The 17,579-nt window shown below is 38.7% G+C and overlaps 1 protein-coding gene across 2 annotated transcripts in view; it reads right to left on the bottom strand.

The window, feature by feature from the left end:
* Positions 1–17,579, bottom strand: part of SP3 (Sp3 transcription factor) — a 106,190-nt gene that overhangs the window by 11,476 nt on the left and 77,135 nt on the right. The gene's annotated exons all lie outside the window — the stretch shown is intronic.

The raw sequence follows: 17,579 nt of genomic DNA, 5'->3' as shown, positions 1-17,579 counted from the left end.
CTATTCAAAGAACTAGTTTAGAGTCAGGTACAATGGCATGCCTTTAACTCTAGCTACTTAGGAGGCTGAGGGGGCAGGATCACTTGAGCCCAGGAGTTTGAGGCTACACTGAGGTATGATCACATCATTGCACTCTACCCTGGGCAAGAGGGAAACTTGATTTTTTTTGTTTGTGGGGGTAGAGGGATAAATAAAAGAAAAAGAAAAGAACTAGATTAGATCGCTCAGGGACTATGAGTAGCAGAAGATGAGAAGGTGGCCTATGAGGAACACAAACATTTAAGGAACAAGACAGAAGCCAGGAAAATGTGCTACCACAAAAGAAAAGGACTGTGTTCCAAGAAAGAAAAAAGTGGACAACATCAAATGCCGCATATAAGAAACCGACTAAAAAAGTGAGCAAGGGCTAGGCGTGGTGGCTCATGCCTGTAATCCCAATACTACTTTGGGAAGCCAAGACAATAGGATCACTTGAGACCAGGGATTCAAGACTAGTTTGGGCAACAGTGAGATACCATTTCTTCCAAAAAACAAACAAACAAACAAAAAAGTGAGCAAGAAGTAAGAAAGATTAATGATAACAAGTATATCATCTTCTTCAAGTCTGAGTTTTGCTCTTGTTGCCCAGGCTGGAGTGCAATGTCACAATCTCAGCTCACCGCAACCTCCACCTCCCGGGTTCAAGTGATTCTCCTGCCTCAGTCTCCCAAGTAGCTGGGACTACAGGCATGTGCCACCACACCCAGCTAATTTTTTTGTATTTTTTAGTAGAGACTGGGTTTCTCTATGTTGGTCAGGCTGGTCTCCAACTCCTGACCTCAGGTGACTCGCCCACCTCAGCCTCCCAAAGTGCTGGGATTACAGAGATGAGCCACTATGCCCAGCCTAGACACATTTTTGAAGAAGTCTGGTTAAGAAAGACAGAAACATGACAATAAAAGTCAAAAAGGGCACAAGGAAACAAGTAGTGGTGTTTTGGTTTGAAAAACAGGAAAGGAGAACACTGTTTAAAACCTTAAGGGAAACCACTACAGAGGAAGAAGTTGAAAACCCAAGAGTGAAATTCCTCAAGTGAGAAGGTTGTCAGGAGGAGATGACAATCCAAAGCACTTACAGGTTTAGCTGATGAGGCACAGGTACCTTCTCCTCTATTAACATTGAGGGAAGAAAGGATAAAGGCACATTCTTTCATCCAATAAAGATTCACAATTATCTACTATGTGCTACAAATTATGCTCTGCCCAGATGCAGAGTGAATATGATTTGAAAGCTGAAAATTAAGGAACTGTAAGAGATCCAACCCTGTTGTGTCTATATTCTCAGTGAAGAGGTGAAGAGTCAGATATGTGTAAAATCCTTACCGATACACAATAAGTCAGTCTTAACCTCTGTTCCTTTATCCACCTGTAACACTATGTCAAAACATTGTACAAATATTGCACAAAACTAGCTTTTACAAGTTGAATACAAGACAGTATTATAGATATCACATATATAGTTGAATACATTTTAAGTCCAAAACATGAAGAATCTTATTAGATGTTTTAAAGGCTGCTCATTTAAGTTTAATTTTCAACCTTTTGAGTATTTATTTGTGACGTTATTTGTAACAAGACAGTAAGGAAGAAAAGCAAGACTGGATGAAGAGGTCTTGAATTTATAAGAGGGGCTTAAAGACAACACAGAACAAAAAAGCAACTGATGAGAGAGGAAAAACATGAACTGCAATTTGACTAAGGGGGTGAAGATGTAATAGGACATTCTTGCTCTTCCCTGTTGCTAATTATCTTACTGGAACCTACAAAACACATTTTAAAAAAATGTGTCATGGACATAGCCACTTAACACAGTTTTCTTTCTTACTGCATCTAAATAGACCAGAGGTACATAGAATTTAACATGTCTAAATCGAATTCATCTTGGCCATCCACCAAACCTTCTCCTTGTATCCCCTTAGAATAATGAACCTAACTACTCTATCAACTTCAGGTGAGTCCTGTCAGTCCATTCCCAAGCCTCTCATCTCTCTTTCTCCAACCATTTTTTACACAGCTTCTCCAATTTTCTTCCTAAATAAAAATTTAGCCAAGTACAATGGTTCACATCTGTAATTCCAACTACCTAGGAGGCCGAGGTGGGAGGATCCCTTGAAGCCAGGAGTTTGAGACCAGCCTGGGTGACATGGCAAGACCCCATCTTCAAAAATAAAATGTCAAAAATTAGGCAAACATGGTGGCACACACCTGTAATCCCAGGTACTCAGGAGGCTGAGGTAGAATACTGCTTGAACCAGGTGTCTGAGGCTACAGTGAGCTATGACAGCACCACTGCACCATAGCCTGGGCAACAGAGCAAGACTATCTCTTTAAAAAAAAACTCAGGCCAGGCGCCGTGACTCAAGCCTGTAATCCCAGCACTTTGGGAGGCTAAGGTGGGCAGACCACAAGGTCAGAAGTTCAAGACCAGCCTGGCCAATATGGTGAAACCATCTCTACCAAAAATACAAAAAAACAAACAACAACAACAACAAACAATTAGCCGGGCGTTGTGGCGGATGCCTGTAGTCCCAGCTACTCGGGAGGCTGAGGCAGGAGAATCACCTGAACCCCAGAGGCGGAGGCTGCAGTTAAGTCAAGATGGCACCACTGTACTCCGGCCTGGGCAACAGAGCGAAATGCCGTCTCAAAAAAAATTAACTGCATCACTTTCCTAACACTTGCACCAATTCTCTATTTTCTACAGGATAAAGTCTAAATTCATTAACTTGGTATTCAAGAATGCTCTTAATCTGATCCCATCCTGCTCCTCCAACTTTAATGTTAAAACACTGAAATTCTAATCATTATCAAAATACACATCCTCTCCCAATGTCACACCCTTGCAAGCACTACTTCTCTTGCCTAGACTATTTTCTAGTTCTTTTGTTCTTAATCTAAACTAACCTCTCTCTATCCTTCAAGACTAGTTGGAGAGTAATAGCCTGCACACATGCTTATAATATAATTAATTATATTAATTGGTTCATATGTCCCTTTAGATAAATGCTTCACTCAAAGTTCTCAGAAAATACAATCTCTCTAAATGAACAAATCTTCCAATAATCTACCTGGAAAAACTTTGTCCTCTACTTTTCTATGCCCCTTTTACATGCAAATAATACACAGAGATGTTACAAGACTAAGTTCATACAGATGAAACTACAAGATGTTCACTAAAGACAATAAATTAATTGCCCAAAAAGTGTTGTACCCAATTTCTAATCACCACACACATTCATACATATCTGGGTATATTTTCCAATTCTAACCATAAGATAAATTAATGTAATAAGTCCTAAGAAATTCTCCTTTGCATACCAACTTAATACAGATAACCTTAAAAATAAGTATTCGGTACCAGGCACTTAAGTTCACAGGTTCCTTGGTATCTCAGTATAGATGACAGAAAAACTTTTTTTTTTTTTTTCTTTTTACTGTGCAGCATTAGTGTCCTACACGGTAGTTAGCTATTCTTAGAAATCCACTATTTTAAGGCTCAGGAGAAAGGAAGTAATATCTATCAAAATGACCCATAAAGATATAAAAAGAGACACAACATTTTTAAATATCGGGGAAATAAAAATGTAATTCACAATGAGATATCATTACACACCCACAGAATGACTAGAAATTTTAAAACAGACCGTGCAGACTGTCAGCAAAGAAGTAGAACAACTGAAACTCCTACAGTGATGGTAGGTGTGTAAATCAGTATAACCACTTAGGAAAATCTTTCATCCACATCTTCTAAAACTGAACCTATGTATATACCCTATGGCTCAATTTCTTCAGGTAGACACCCTACAAAAATGCAAACACATAACACCGAAATACATGTACAAAATCTATAGCAACATTGTTTGTAATCACCCTAAATTAGAAACAACTCATATATCCACTAGCATGGAAAAGTAAATCATATTTGTTCACACAATAGAACATGTTTAAAAAATGAATCTTAACAACCTACATGCAACAGAAATTAATCTCTCAAAGAATTTTGAACAAAATAAGCCCCCCCACACTCCCTATGTATTCCCTATATATACAGGGAATGGGATCATGTATGATATTTACATAAAGAAATTTCCATTTATGTAAGACCCATAACAATTGACAATGATTCCAACCATATGACACGTGGGAAAAAGCAAAACTATGGAGACAACAAAAAAGATCAGTGGTTGCCAGGAATTAAAGGGGAGGGAGGGATGAATAGGCACAGCATAGAATACTTTTAACACGAATATTTAAATGTTGTATTAATGAACATTAAATACTTTTAACACGAAGTATTTCAGGGTAATGAAAATACTCTGAGTGATATGTTATAGTTGAATGCTGGTATACATTTTTTTAAACTCACAGAATGTAGAACACCAAGAGGGAACCCTAATGTAGAGTATGAACTCTGGGTGATAACATATCAAGTACATCAACTGTAACAAATGAACCACTTTGAATGATGGGGGATGCTGATAATGGGGAAGGCTATGCATGTGCAGGGGCAGGTGGGTAAGGTGTATCTCTGTAACTTCCTTTCAATTTTACTAAGCATCTGAACTTCTCTCCTAAAAATTACTTACTTATTTTTTGAACAGTCTTGCTCTGTCGCCTAGGCTGGAGTACCAGCGGTGCGATCTCAGCTCACTCCAACCTCTGCCTCCTGGATTCAAATGATTCTCCTGCCTCAGCCTCCCAAGTAGCTGGGATTGCGGGTGCCCACCAAAATGCCCAGCTAATTTTTGTATTTTTAGTAGAGACAGGGCTTTACCATGTTGGCCAGGCTGGTCTCAAACTCCTGACCTCAAGTGATCCACCCACCTCAGCCTTCCAAAGTGCTAAAATTACAGGTGTGAGCCACCATGCCCAGCCTAAAAAAAATTATTAAAATTTGAAGGGAGTGGGTGCTCAATGGTGACATTAGAGTGGTGACTACCTACTTGTGAGGGAAATATATGACTGAGTATAGGGAGATTTCTGGGTTTCTGGTAATACCTTATTTCTTGATCTGGGTGGTAGTTTTTCTATGTGTTCATTTTGTAAAAATTCACCAAGTTATATACATATGATCTGTACATTTTCTGAATGTACATTATACTTCAATATAAAGATTCAAAATTAGACTTTTTTTTTTAACCTTACCTCTAGTTCCCACATAGCTAACTAAACATTCCCCCAGTTTTATACAAATTTTAAAAAACTTAAAATGAGTGTGTCCCACAAATATAATTCATAATTTGAAGTTTAGAATATAATTTTATTCACTCAACAACTATGTGTATGGCTACAATGTGCCAGCCACTGTTCTAGGTTCTAAGGATAAGGCAGTTAGCAAGTTAAAAGTTCATGCTGACTGGGCATGGTGGCTCATGCCTGTAATACCAGCACCTTGGAAGACCGAGGCAGGAGGAACATTTGAGCATAGGAGTTCAAGACCAGCCTGAGCAACAGAGAGAGGTCCTGTCTCTATCCAGAAAAAAGAAGAAAAAAAAAAAAAAGCCAGGCAGGCATCGTGGCACATGCCTCTGCCTCTGTGGTCCCACCTCCTCAGGCGACTCACATAGAAGAATCACTTGAGCCCAGGAGGTCCCGGTTGCAGTGAGCCACGACCACATCACTGCCCTCTAGTCTCGGCAACAAAGCAAAACCCTGACATAGTTTAGATATTTATCCCCTCTCAAATCTTATGTTGAAATGTAATCACCAATGGTGGAGGTGGGGCCTGGTGGGAGGCAACTGGATCAGAGAGGCAGATTTCTCATAAATGGTTCAGCACCACTGTCTTGGTGCTGTCCCTGCAGTAATAAGAGATCAGGTTAAATGTGTGGCACCTCCCCTCCTACTCTCTCTCTTTCTCTGTCTCTCACCTGCCCCTACTTTTGCCATGTGATGTGCCCATTCCCTTTGCCTCCAGCCATGAGTAAAAGCTTCTTGAGGCCTTCCCAGAAGCAGATGCCAGCACTACGCTTCCTGTACAGCCTGCAAAATTGAGTCAATTAAACCTCTTATAAATTACCCAGTCCCAGGTATTTCTTTACAGCAATGCAAGAATGGTCTAACACAGTCTTTAAAAAGATGATGGTGGCCTGATGCTAGGGTATTGATGAGGGGGTGGTGGAATAGGTCAGTTAGAAAACATTTTTAAAGTAGAATCAAAGACATCTGGTAACAGATTGGTAACGGGTTATCTATCATGTGAGGTGCAAGAACAGAAGGAAGTTAAAAAAAAAAAACCTCCCAAAGACTTTTTTTTTTAAAAAATACTGAGCAACTAGAAAAATGGAGTTGCCACTAACTGAGATAGGATAAACTAAAGGTAAACAATTGCAGGGGAGGGGTGCCAGTCAGTGGCCTATTTTGAAATATGAAAGTTTTGAATGCCTACTGAATATCCAAATAAAGGCACTGATCAGGTAATCAATGGGTTTGTAGTTCAGACAACCTAAAAAATAACCAGAAATCTGGCCTGCCAATATCAACATATATGTATATTAGGTATTGAGAGTCATCTGGAATGCAGTGTAGATAGGAGGAAACCCTGCAGCATTCCAAAATTAACAAGTAGAGGCTAAAAAGAAAGAGCAAAGTGGACTGAGAGTGGCCAGTGAGATAAGAGGAAACTGGTGTCCAGAAGCCAAATTGAAGAAATCATTTTGGGAAGAACTTAATTGTGTCAAGGGTCAAGTAAAATGAGGACTAAGAATGATCCTTTGGTATAACATTGTGGTAATCCCTGGTGATCTTGACCAGAACTGTGGGCACAAAACCCTGCCTAGTGTAGACTCCAGAGAGTGGAAGGAGATGAACTGTAAACAAGTATAGGTAACTCTTTCTAAGAGTTGTGCTATAAAAGCAAGCATGACAAATTGGCAGTACAGTTCCTAGGTTAGCCCGTAAAGGTAGATTTGACACATAAGGGTACCTGAAGTATTTGTAAACTAGCCTTTATATTCTAACAATACCTGTATAGTGCAAGCTAGCAGTATAAAGAAATGAATGTCCTTATTTAAATTTGATTAATATTTGAGGAAAAGTATGCAAAAACTTTAAGCAATGAAAACAGAAATTCAAGGAAATGTGCATGACACATTTAAGAACTTTATAAACTAACAGCACTGGTTTTTTATTATGTCTATTCTCTACCTCAAAACGTTTACTTCTCATTTGGTGAGGTATTGCACTGACAGCAACTCTGTCCTGTGATTATCGTTTTCAGGCCTACCAATAAAACAGGCTTGCAAAAGGGGTATGTACAAAAGTAAAAAAAAAGGCAGAGCGCGGTGGCTCATGCCTGTAATCTCAGCACTTTGGGAAGCAGAGGTGGGTGGATCACGAGGTCAAGAGATCAAGACTATCCTGGCCAACGTGGTGAAACCTCGTCTCTACTAAAAATACCAAAAAAAAAAATAATAATAGCTGGGCATGGTGGTGCGCGCCTGTAGTCCCAGCTACCTGGGAGGCTGAAGCAGGAGAATTGCTTGAACCCGGGAGGTGGAGGCTGCAGTGAACCGAGGTTGCGCCACTGCACTCCAGCCTGGTGCCTGCTGACAGAGTGAGACTCTGTCTCCAAAAAAAAAAAAAAAAAAGAAAGCAAGAAAGAAAAGTAAAGAAAAAAGATTCCTGCACACCTGGGCAAGAATTGAAGAAAACAGAAAATTTAAATAATGAAATACACATAGACACACACGGATACACACACACAATATGGTTACAAAGATAAGGCTAATTTTCAATATTAGTTAACTATCAATAACTCAGGGCACCCCTAGATTTCTATTAAAAATATTACCAGAAAAAAATCCTAAATACCTCTTCCTAAAATTAACTACTAATTATTTATCAATAGAACTAATAGAACATTTAAGATAAATTCTTAACCAGTTTATCGAGTCTGGAACATGCATATTAAATTTAAATAGCTAACATTAAATAAATATGAATTACAGTATGGTTGATAAAATGAGACATTATCTTTTATCAATGGTGTGTCATTAAGATTTTGTTATTCTTATCAAAGTCTTTCATATTCTCTGCCTTCAACTTTTTTAAGCACTGATGAAATTACTTCATTTGATTCTAAAAGTTTACTTTATTTACATTTTCCCTTTAATCAGCTTCACCTGCCATAAAAATCATCTAACAGAACCACAGGATAATCCTAAAATATCTCATGTATTATACACTTTCATTATTACTCAGATTCCTATAGATAGCTCAGAACTAACGAGTTGGGTTTTTTTTTTGTTTTTTTTTTTTTCAACTTTTCTTCTAAGGGGATAGTTCTAAATTTTAGATAATAGTTCCTAAAAATATAACTTCGCTAGTGTTAAAAGAAGTTAACACTTTAGGGGTAGGTTTTTAAAACTAAATGTTATTCTCTTATCAAATATAATAATATATCCCATTTGAAAGTAATCTTTTATTAACTTTTCATTTTTATAGCAATTTTCCAAATTATCTTATACACACATACATATACACATAACCAGAAATGACTTATTTTCTAATATGCCTTACAGAAGATCTCATTTTATAGTCTTACCGCATCTACCACCACACTCAGCTCATTTCTGTATTTAGTAGAGGTAGGGTTTCACCATGTTGGCCAGGCTACCTATTCTCAAACTCCTGACCCCAGGTGATCTGCCCACCTTGGTCTCCCAAAGTGCTGGGATTATAGGCATGAGCCACCGTGCCCGACCTGTATCATTCTTTTAACTCGCTGAAATGTAATGGTAATGGCATATATAATCATATAAATTCACTTTCTCAAATTTAAATAACCTGAGGTCCTTTTAAGCTTTAATTATATTTTAAACCTTGGAAACAGTATTATTTTAACTTTTAATTATTTGTGTATCACTTTTAAAATACATCAATATTTTCCAAAATTCAGAACCTTCAGGGCATGAGTTATTTAGGATAGTTGCCATATCTTGAACAAAAATTTCTCCAGAATCAATTACACATTTACCTACCTTCCTTGGCAGGAAGCTCAGAATGTTATTTAATCTTTGCCTAATGATTCCAATTATTAAAAGTAATTTATAGTATCAAACAGGCCCTAGAACACTGAACTAAAAACATTCATAATTATAGTTTTTGATTTCTTCTACTTGTTTTTCTGCCTTCTTCCCAACTCTGGTGACATCTCCATCCTCCACTTCCCAGGTTATCACACCCATCATCCATTTTACTGTACGTCCTCCAAACCAATTTTAAACTTGGAAACAGTCAGAATTGTTAAAACTGTATATAAATATTGACTAAATTAGGACTAAAGAAAGGATCTGAGGCAACTTTTAAGAAACTCGAACCCTTGCCAGGTGCAGTGGCTAATGCCTATAATCCCTCTTAGAGAGGTAGAGGCGGGAGGATAGCTTGAGCCCAGGAGTTCAAGACCGGACTAGGAAATATAACGAGATGCCATTCTCCACAAAAGTGGGGGGCGGGAGAGACAAAAACAAACGCAAACCCAAAACAGGTAAATCTGCTTCAGTATAGGGACTTTCAAACTGTTTCCATAAAGTATACTGTGTCAGTAGAGAAGATGAATACATGGGGCCCCAGGTCCTCATATAAGTCAGGGCAGCCCCATTAAGATTAGTTTTATACACTGGAGTTCTGCCTAAGATGTCATGTGAGGAAAGGGCTCTGCTCTAGCACTGGACTAAAACTGATGCTTCTGCCACTGCTGCTATGGCTGGGGAGGGGGGCAGGGGGCATGGCTTCGGGTTTTCCTCCATCAAAAAAAAAAAAAAAAACCCACCACAAATACTGCCTTTAAACAAAACAAAACAATTCCCTTCCAACACTTTCTGCAGACTGTAAACAATCCTAATTTATCAATAGAAATAGAAAAAAAACAATGCTTTAAATGACCCACTAAACCACACCTATGTATTGCTTTGAACTCCTAGTTATTACAAGGTTCACTGTTTTCTATTTTCCCATGTCTGCTACCTAAATAATCTCTGCCATATTAACTATGTAATTAGAAGACCCTTAGTCAACATGTGGGTTGGCTATCACAAAGAATAAAAGCCAAAAACCTGGATCTTGGCACGTTAGAATTTGTACATTTTTCTTTTGCCCTCAAATTTCTACATATTTGATTCAAACATTTATGGAATTAACTATATTGAGCAAATATTTGTTGACGAAAGTTATCATCTAACACACAATCAAAATCAGTGAGGTTGTGCTACAGTAACAATCAATCACAAAATCTCAATGGCTTTGATACAACAGTTTACTTTTCACTAATTTTAAATGTCCAATTCAGGTTGGTAAGGGAGATCTGATGATGATAGTGCCTCAGAAGTCCAGACGCCACTTGATATATGCTTTCAAGGTTACCTCGCCAAAGAAGGTGAAAAAATGTGGCAAATCACATTCTGCTCTTAAACTTCCACTAACATTTCACTGGTTACAAAAAGGCACATGGCCACGCCTGACATTAAGAATTAAAGGAAAGAACAATTTTATGATTCTTTTTTGAAGAATCATGACTCCTTAGTCCCCCTGGTGGTCAAATATTTATTCTTCTCCCCACATGAAAAAATACATCTGTCCCTCCATTAAGAAGGTAACCCAAATATCCCATCCAGTCTCAGCCTTGAACTCAAAAGACAGGATCTGTGGTGATGTGGAAATCACGTCTATATCAAGATGCAGCTCCTCTTCAAGGAGACGTATTTATTAAATCAAGTTATCTACCTCTCTTCACACGCACAATACATACTGACAGAACAAGGTTAGGTATAGCCATAAAACAATGCTCCAATTCAAAAGAAAATAAAACAACCATCAGTGGTTCATAGCAATTCATAAGCCAAGCTGAACAGACTGTGCAAGGGCTCTCTCTCCTGGAAGGTGGGTAATGCTCTGACTGATCCTTGGGAGGAGTTTCTAAGTCTAATGTTCTCTGTGCCTCTAGGTTCTGCCTTCTGGAAGGTTTTCCTTGGTATGTTACCCTCTACCACTACAAGTGAAGTGGACATCAGAGAGTGACTCCTTAGCTGAGCAGAATTCTCAGCAGACAGGTTAACAAGGGAAGGGGAGGGAGCAACATCATTATGTCTCAAGCAGTTATATTTTATTCAGACTTTTATCTATGCCTCTCCCTGAAAAACTTAAGAAGGCTTACCTATTTGATTCTATCCAGTTCCAAGTGCCAATGTCCAGAACCACAGCTTTATTCTATGAAACTCCTCTTAGATTTTACTACTTTTCTTCACTTTCTTGCCCCATGGGACAGCGTGTCCATTTCTCTCTACTTAACTGTGGATACCTAGAGTTTACCTGGCTTTAGCAGGGAATCCATACTTTGAGTCTCTTTTCCCTAACCCAAATGAAAAGCAATTCCCTCTCAAGTTGGCCTTTACTCTGAATTACCTTAATCCTTTAAGACATTTGGTCATAACCCTGATTGGATCCTACCAAAAAGATGAACTTTAATTATCTACTCAGAAGCCTTTACAGCTATGTCTCTTACTGATTAGAGGTAAGAAGCAATTACTGGTCAGGCACAATGGTTCATTCCAGCACTATGGAAGGCCAAGGTGGGAGGACTGCTCGAGCCCAGGCAATCTGAGACCAGCCTGCGCAACACAGGGAGACCAAGTCTCTAATTTATTTTTTTTTAAAGGCAGCAGCAGCTATTGCTTCTTCTAATCCTACAAATTCCCAAATTTCTGGACTCTCTGTATTGCTTTTTATTCATACTTGCAAACTAACCAACTATTTTTTCTAGCTCATCTCTTTCTTATAACACCTTGTCAAATGAAACCAATAATAGTTAAAACACAATTTGTTTCCAACCTTGTCCCAAAAGCTACACATGCACTAGGTATATTACTTGCCTTCCAAGTTACTGAAGGCAAGTTTTATATACTAGTATTGTTCTCTGCATCGTCACGTTCCTAGCATCTAACATCAGTTTCCTTGCTGCCTGATCCTCAGACCAATGCCACACTTGAAGTTTTTGGTTAGAGTACACTATTCCTTATATAAAATTTGACTTAAGTGATGATAGGCTATAATAATATAGGTGCCAGCCAGCAGAAATACAATGCAAGCCACATATATAACTTCAGATTTTCTAATAGCCATGTTAAAAAGGTAAAACTCAAAGGTGAAATTAACTTTAATAATCTATTTCATTTAACCTAATACAGGTGCCAGGCGTGGTGGCTCACGCCTGTAATCCCAGCACTTTGGGAGGCCAAGGCGGGTGGATCACGAGGTCAGGAGATCGAGACCATCCTGGTCAACATGGTGAAACCCCATCTCTACTAAAAATATTAAAAATTAGCTGGGCATGGTGGCACGTGCCTGTAATCCCAGCTACTCAGGAGGCTGAGGCAGGAGAATTGCCTGAACCCAGGAGGCGGAGGTTGCGGTGAGCCGAGATCGCGCCATTGCACTCCAGCCTGGGTAACAAGAGCGAAACTCCATCTCAAAAAAAAAAAAAAAAAAAAAAAAAACCTAATACAGACATACTCAGAAACACTGAAGATCTGATTCCAGACCAGTACAATAAAACTAATATTGCAATTAACCAAACCACACATTTTTTTTTGGGGGGGGGGGGCTTCCCAGTACATATGTTTACACTATGCTGCAGTCTATTAAGTGTGCAACAGCATTATGTCTTAAAAAAAAAAAGTACATGCCTTAATTTAAAAAAAAAAAACTTTACTGCTAAAAAATGTCAACAATCATCTTGACCTTCAGCACATTATCTTTTTGCTGGTGGAGGGTCTTGCCTCAATATTGATTGCTACTGACTGATCAAGATGGTGGTTGTTGATGGTTGGGGTGGCTGAGGCAATTTCTTAATAAAGTAAGACAACAATGAAGTTTGCCAAAGCAACTGACTCTTCCTTTCATGAAAGATTTCCCTGTAGCATGTGATGCTGTCTGATAGCTTTTTTTTTTTTGAGACAGAGTTTCGCTCGTTACCCAGGCTGGAGTGCAATGGCGCGATTTCGGCTCACCGCAACCTCTGCCTCCTGGGTTCAGGCAATTCTCCTGCCTCAGCCTCCTGAGTAGCTGGGATTACAGGCATGCGCCACCATGCCCAGCTAATTTTTTTGTATTTTTAGTAGAGACGGGGTTTCACCATGTTGACCAGGATGGTCTCGATCTCTTGACCTCGTGATCCACCCGCCTCGGCCTCCCAAAGTGCTGGGATTACAGGCTTGAGCCAGCGCGCCCCGCCTGATAGCATTTTAATACAGTAGAACACCTTTCAAAACTGGAGTCAATCCTCTCAATCTATTAACTAAGTTTATGTGATATTCTAAATCCTTTGTTGTCATTTCAAAAATATTCACAGCTTCTTTACCAACCGTAGATTCCATCTCAAGAAACCATCTTCTTTGCTCATCTGTAAGAAACAACTTCTCATCCATTCAAGTTTTATCATGAGGTTACAGCAGTTTCATCATGTCTTCAGGCTCCACACCTACATCTAGTTTTCTTGCTGTTTCTACCACATCTGCAGTTACTTCCTCCACTGAAGTCTTGAACCTCTCAGTCATCCACGTGAGTTTGGAATAAATTTCTCCCAAACTCCTATTAATGTTGATATTTTGACCTCCCATCAATCATGAATATTCTTAATGGCATCTAGAATGGTGAATCCTTTCCTGGTTTTCAATTTACTTCACCTAGATCCATCAGTCACCACCTATTGGTAGCTACGGCCTTATGAGATGTATTTCTTAAACAATAAGGTGTGAAAATCAAAAATGACTCCTTGATTCATGGGCTGCAGAATGTATATTGTCTTAGCAGTCATGAAAACAGCATTAATCTCCTAGCACATCTCCATTAGAGCTCTTGGATCATCAGCTACATAGTCAACAAGTTAACAGGTCTCATGAAAGGTCTCAATGAAAGCAATCTTTTCTTCTAAGCAATAGGTCTCAACAGTGGGCCAGGATCTTCACAGTAGTAAAGTAGCACTGCCTTCAACTTAAAGTTACCAGCTACCTTAGCCCCTATCAAAAGTCAACTCGCCCTTTGAAGCTTTGAACCCAGGCATTAACCTATTCTCCAGTTATGAAAGTCCTATATTGCATCTTCTTCCAACAAAAGGCAGTTTTGTCTACAAGGAAAATCTTTTGTTTAGTGTAGCCATTTTCATCAATAATCAGCTTCCAGATAACTTGTTGCAGCTTCTACCATCAGCATTTGCAGCCTTGCCTTTACGTTATGGAAATAGTTTCCTTCCTTAAACCTCATGGACCAATATCTGCTAGCTTCCAACTCTTTCTGCAGCTTCCTCACCTCTATCAGCATTAACAGAAGTGAAGAAAGTTAGGGTCTTACTCTGGTATGATCTGCCCAGACCACTAACATTTTCTCCATATCAGCAATGAGACTGTTTTGCTTTCTTATCACATGTGTTCACTGGAAGAGCACTTTTAATTTCCTTCAAGAACTTTTACTTTACATTCACAACTTTGCTGTTCGGTACAAGACACCCAGCTTCTGGTCTATCTATCTTGGCTTTCAACACACCTTCCTCCCTAAGCTTAATTATTTCTAGCTTTTGACTTAAAGTGAGATGTGTAATTCTTCCTTTCATGTGAACACTTAAGAGGCCATGGTAGGGTTATTATTAATTGGCCTAGTTTCTTTTTATTTATTTATTTTTTTTTTGAGACAGAGTTTTGCTCTTTTGCCCAGGCTGAGTGCAGTGGCACGATCTCGGCTCACTGCAACCTCTGACTCCCGGGTTTAAGCAATTCTCCTGCCTCAGCCTCCCAAGTGGCTGGGATTACAGGTGCTGCTACCACGCCTGGCTAATTTTTGTGTTTTTAGTAGAGACAGGTTTCACCATGTTGGCCAGGCGGGTTTTGAACTCCTGACCTCAAGTGATCCACCCATCTCAGCCTCCCAAAGTGCTGGGATTACAGGTGTGAGCCACCGCGCCCAGAATTGGCCTAGTTTCAATACTGCTGTGTCTCAGGGAGGAGAGAGATGGGGAAGCGGCTGGCTGTTCGAACAGTCAGAACCTACAACATTTGTATCAATTAAGTTCACCTTCTATGGGTGCATGGTCTGCTGTGCCCCAAGATAATTACAACAGTAACATAAAAGACCACTGGTTACAGATCACTGTGTAATAATAAACAGAAGATCTGAAATATTGCACAAACTACCAAAATGTGACAGAAAGACAAAGTGATCACATGCTGATGAAACAATGGTGTCAACAGACGTGCTGAAATGCAAGGCTGCCACAACCTTCAGTTTTTTTATAGTAGTATCTGCGAAGCACAGTAAGATAAAGCATGCCTATATAGTCAATCTTTTATCAATAATAAAAATTACTCATGAAATGTTTTACATTCTATTTTTTATAATAAAACTTCAAAATTCAGTTTGGATTTTACACTTACAGCACATCTCAACTCAGTCTAGCCACATTTTGAGTGCTATTTAGCATCATAAGGCTAGTGGCTCCCCTATAAATCAGAGCAGGGCAAAATTAAATTGCAGTAACAACCCCTCAAACCACAGTGGCTTAAAACAAAAGTCTATTTTTTATTCACATCCATCATAAGTCAGCTAAGTGTGTACTGCATGCTTTCCTTACTTATGGATCGACGTTAATGGACCAATCACCATGGCATACTTCATTGGCCAAAGCAAGCTCCATGACTGCCCATGAAAACCAGAAATATTAGGAAAACAGTACAAATGACTAACATACCCACTTATAAAATCACAATTTAAAACTTCCAAACTATGTTTTCAATAAATTCTACTTTTTATTTTCCTTTTGTTCTGACATAAGCCTTCTTCAAAAAGCAAATGAAATAATAAAGTGGTAGTTATACTACTTGAATAAAACTAACTAGATAAAACAATAAATCTAAGACAAATAAAATTTCTTTACCATGGAACATCATCTGCCCTTCAATGAAATTCCTGAATATTTAACAAAAGCAAATGAAAAGAGGAAGTAAGAGTTGGATGTGGTGGTACACGTCTGTAGTCCCAGTTACTTGGCAGAGGTGGACGGATAATTTGAGCCCAGGGCAACATAGTGAGACCCCATCATTACAAAAAATTAAAATATAAAAAAATTAGCCCTAGTGCTGGGCACGTGTAGTCCCACCTACTCACATGGCTAATACAGTAGCATTACTAGAGTCCAGGAGCTTGAGGCTGCAGTGAGCTGTAATCACACCCCTGTATTTCAGTGTGGGTAAGAGAGAACTTGTCTCTTTAAAAAAAAAAAAAAAAAAGCAAAAAATTAAATAATTTATAAGAATGGAAAAAAGCAAAGATGGCAACAGACATCAAATACCATTTCTTTTAATGCATTTTGGCCATGAAGTACTTCAAATCCTCTTTAAAACTTTCTCACCAACTCTTTTTCAGTAGTTACTGCTGTTGAAACAAGTGTAGGCTAAAAGAAAATTAAATAGGAGTGGGAAAAAAAATTTTATTACAAGTAGGGAGAAAGCAGAAAATAAAAGACATAATGTTAATCAAAACTAAAGATATTCTCACTGATTTTCAAAAAGATTTCCTTACACCCTTTAAAGTTAACTTTCTGTCATTTAACACTGTAACATGAAAAGTCAACTGCCAGGCCTGTAATCCCGGTACTTCAGGAGGCAGACAGAGGAATCACCCAAGGCCAGGGGTTCAAGACCATCCTAAGCAACATAGCAAGACCCCGTCACTACAAAACATAAAAGTAAAAAACCAAAAAAATCAGCTCTCTATTTATCAACAAATGTAAGGTACTACCTTCAAGATCAAAAGCTTTGCTTTTACAATTCTATGTCTGAAACTCCTTTCTTCTAAAAATAAATACATACTATTCCATCTTCACCTAAACATTCAAGAACAAATTCTGGCATATAAGAGGACCCAAGGTAATGAATGACTGAAATACATGAACTGATGGGAATTAAATACTTTAAGTGGTAGAAAATAAAAAAGCATCACAAAGAGGGGCTTATGTAAATATAGCGGCAAATTTTGCTTAGGGAATAAATGTACTGATATATATGTCGACTGGTATCTCACAGCAGCAACTAACTCTTTCCTCCAGAACCTCTGTTTTAAAGTTGGATGTTCTAGGCCAGGCGCAGAGACTCATTTACTCCTGCCTGTAATCGGAGGCTAAGGTGGGAGAACTGATTGAGCTCAGAAGTTTGAAGCTTGCAGTAAGCTATGGTCAAGACACTGCACTCCAGCCTGGGTGACACAGTGAGACCCTGTTTCCAAAAAAGATAAAGTTGAGTGTTCTAACTTATTAATGATCAGTCCAGGTTCAAAGAAGCTCTTTTAAATAAAGCAGAGGTGATAATATCTAGAACTGACAGGCAATCCATGTAGATGTTTTCCTCATGGAAAATAGGCAAAACCAAAACCCAACCAACCAACCAAAACCAAACTATCAGCTAAGTCCAAACTAAACTTTCCAATGCCAAGTGTCAGGGGAAAGAGAAATCCTGTTTTCCTATTACCCAAGAAATATATTACCCATTAAAACTTTATTAT

Source organism: Saimiri boliviensis, chromosome 5, assembly GCF_048565385.1.
Source record: "Saimiri boliviensis isolate mSaiBol1 chromosome 5, mSaiBol1.pri, whole genome shotgun sequence".
NCBI classification, from domain to species: domain Eukaryota; kingdom Metazoa; phylum Chordata; class Mammalia; order Primates; family Cebidae; genus Saimiri; species Saimiri boliviensis.
Note: the sequence above shows the minus strand (reverse complement) of the source record. Positions and strands in the feature narration are given on the sequence as shown.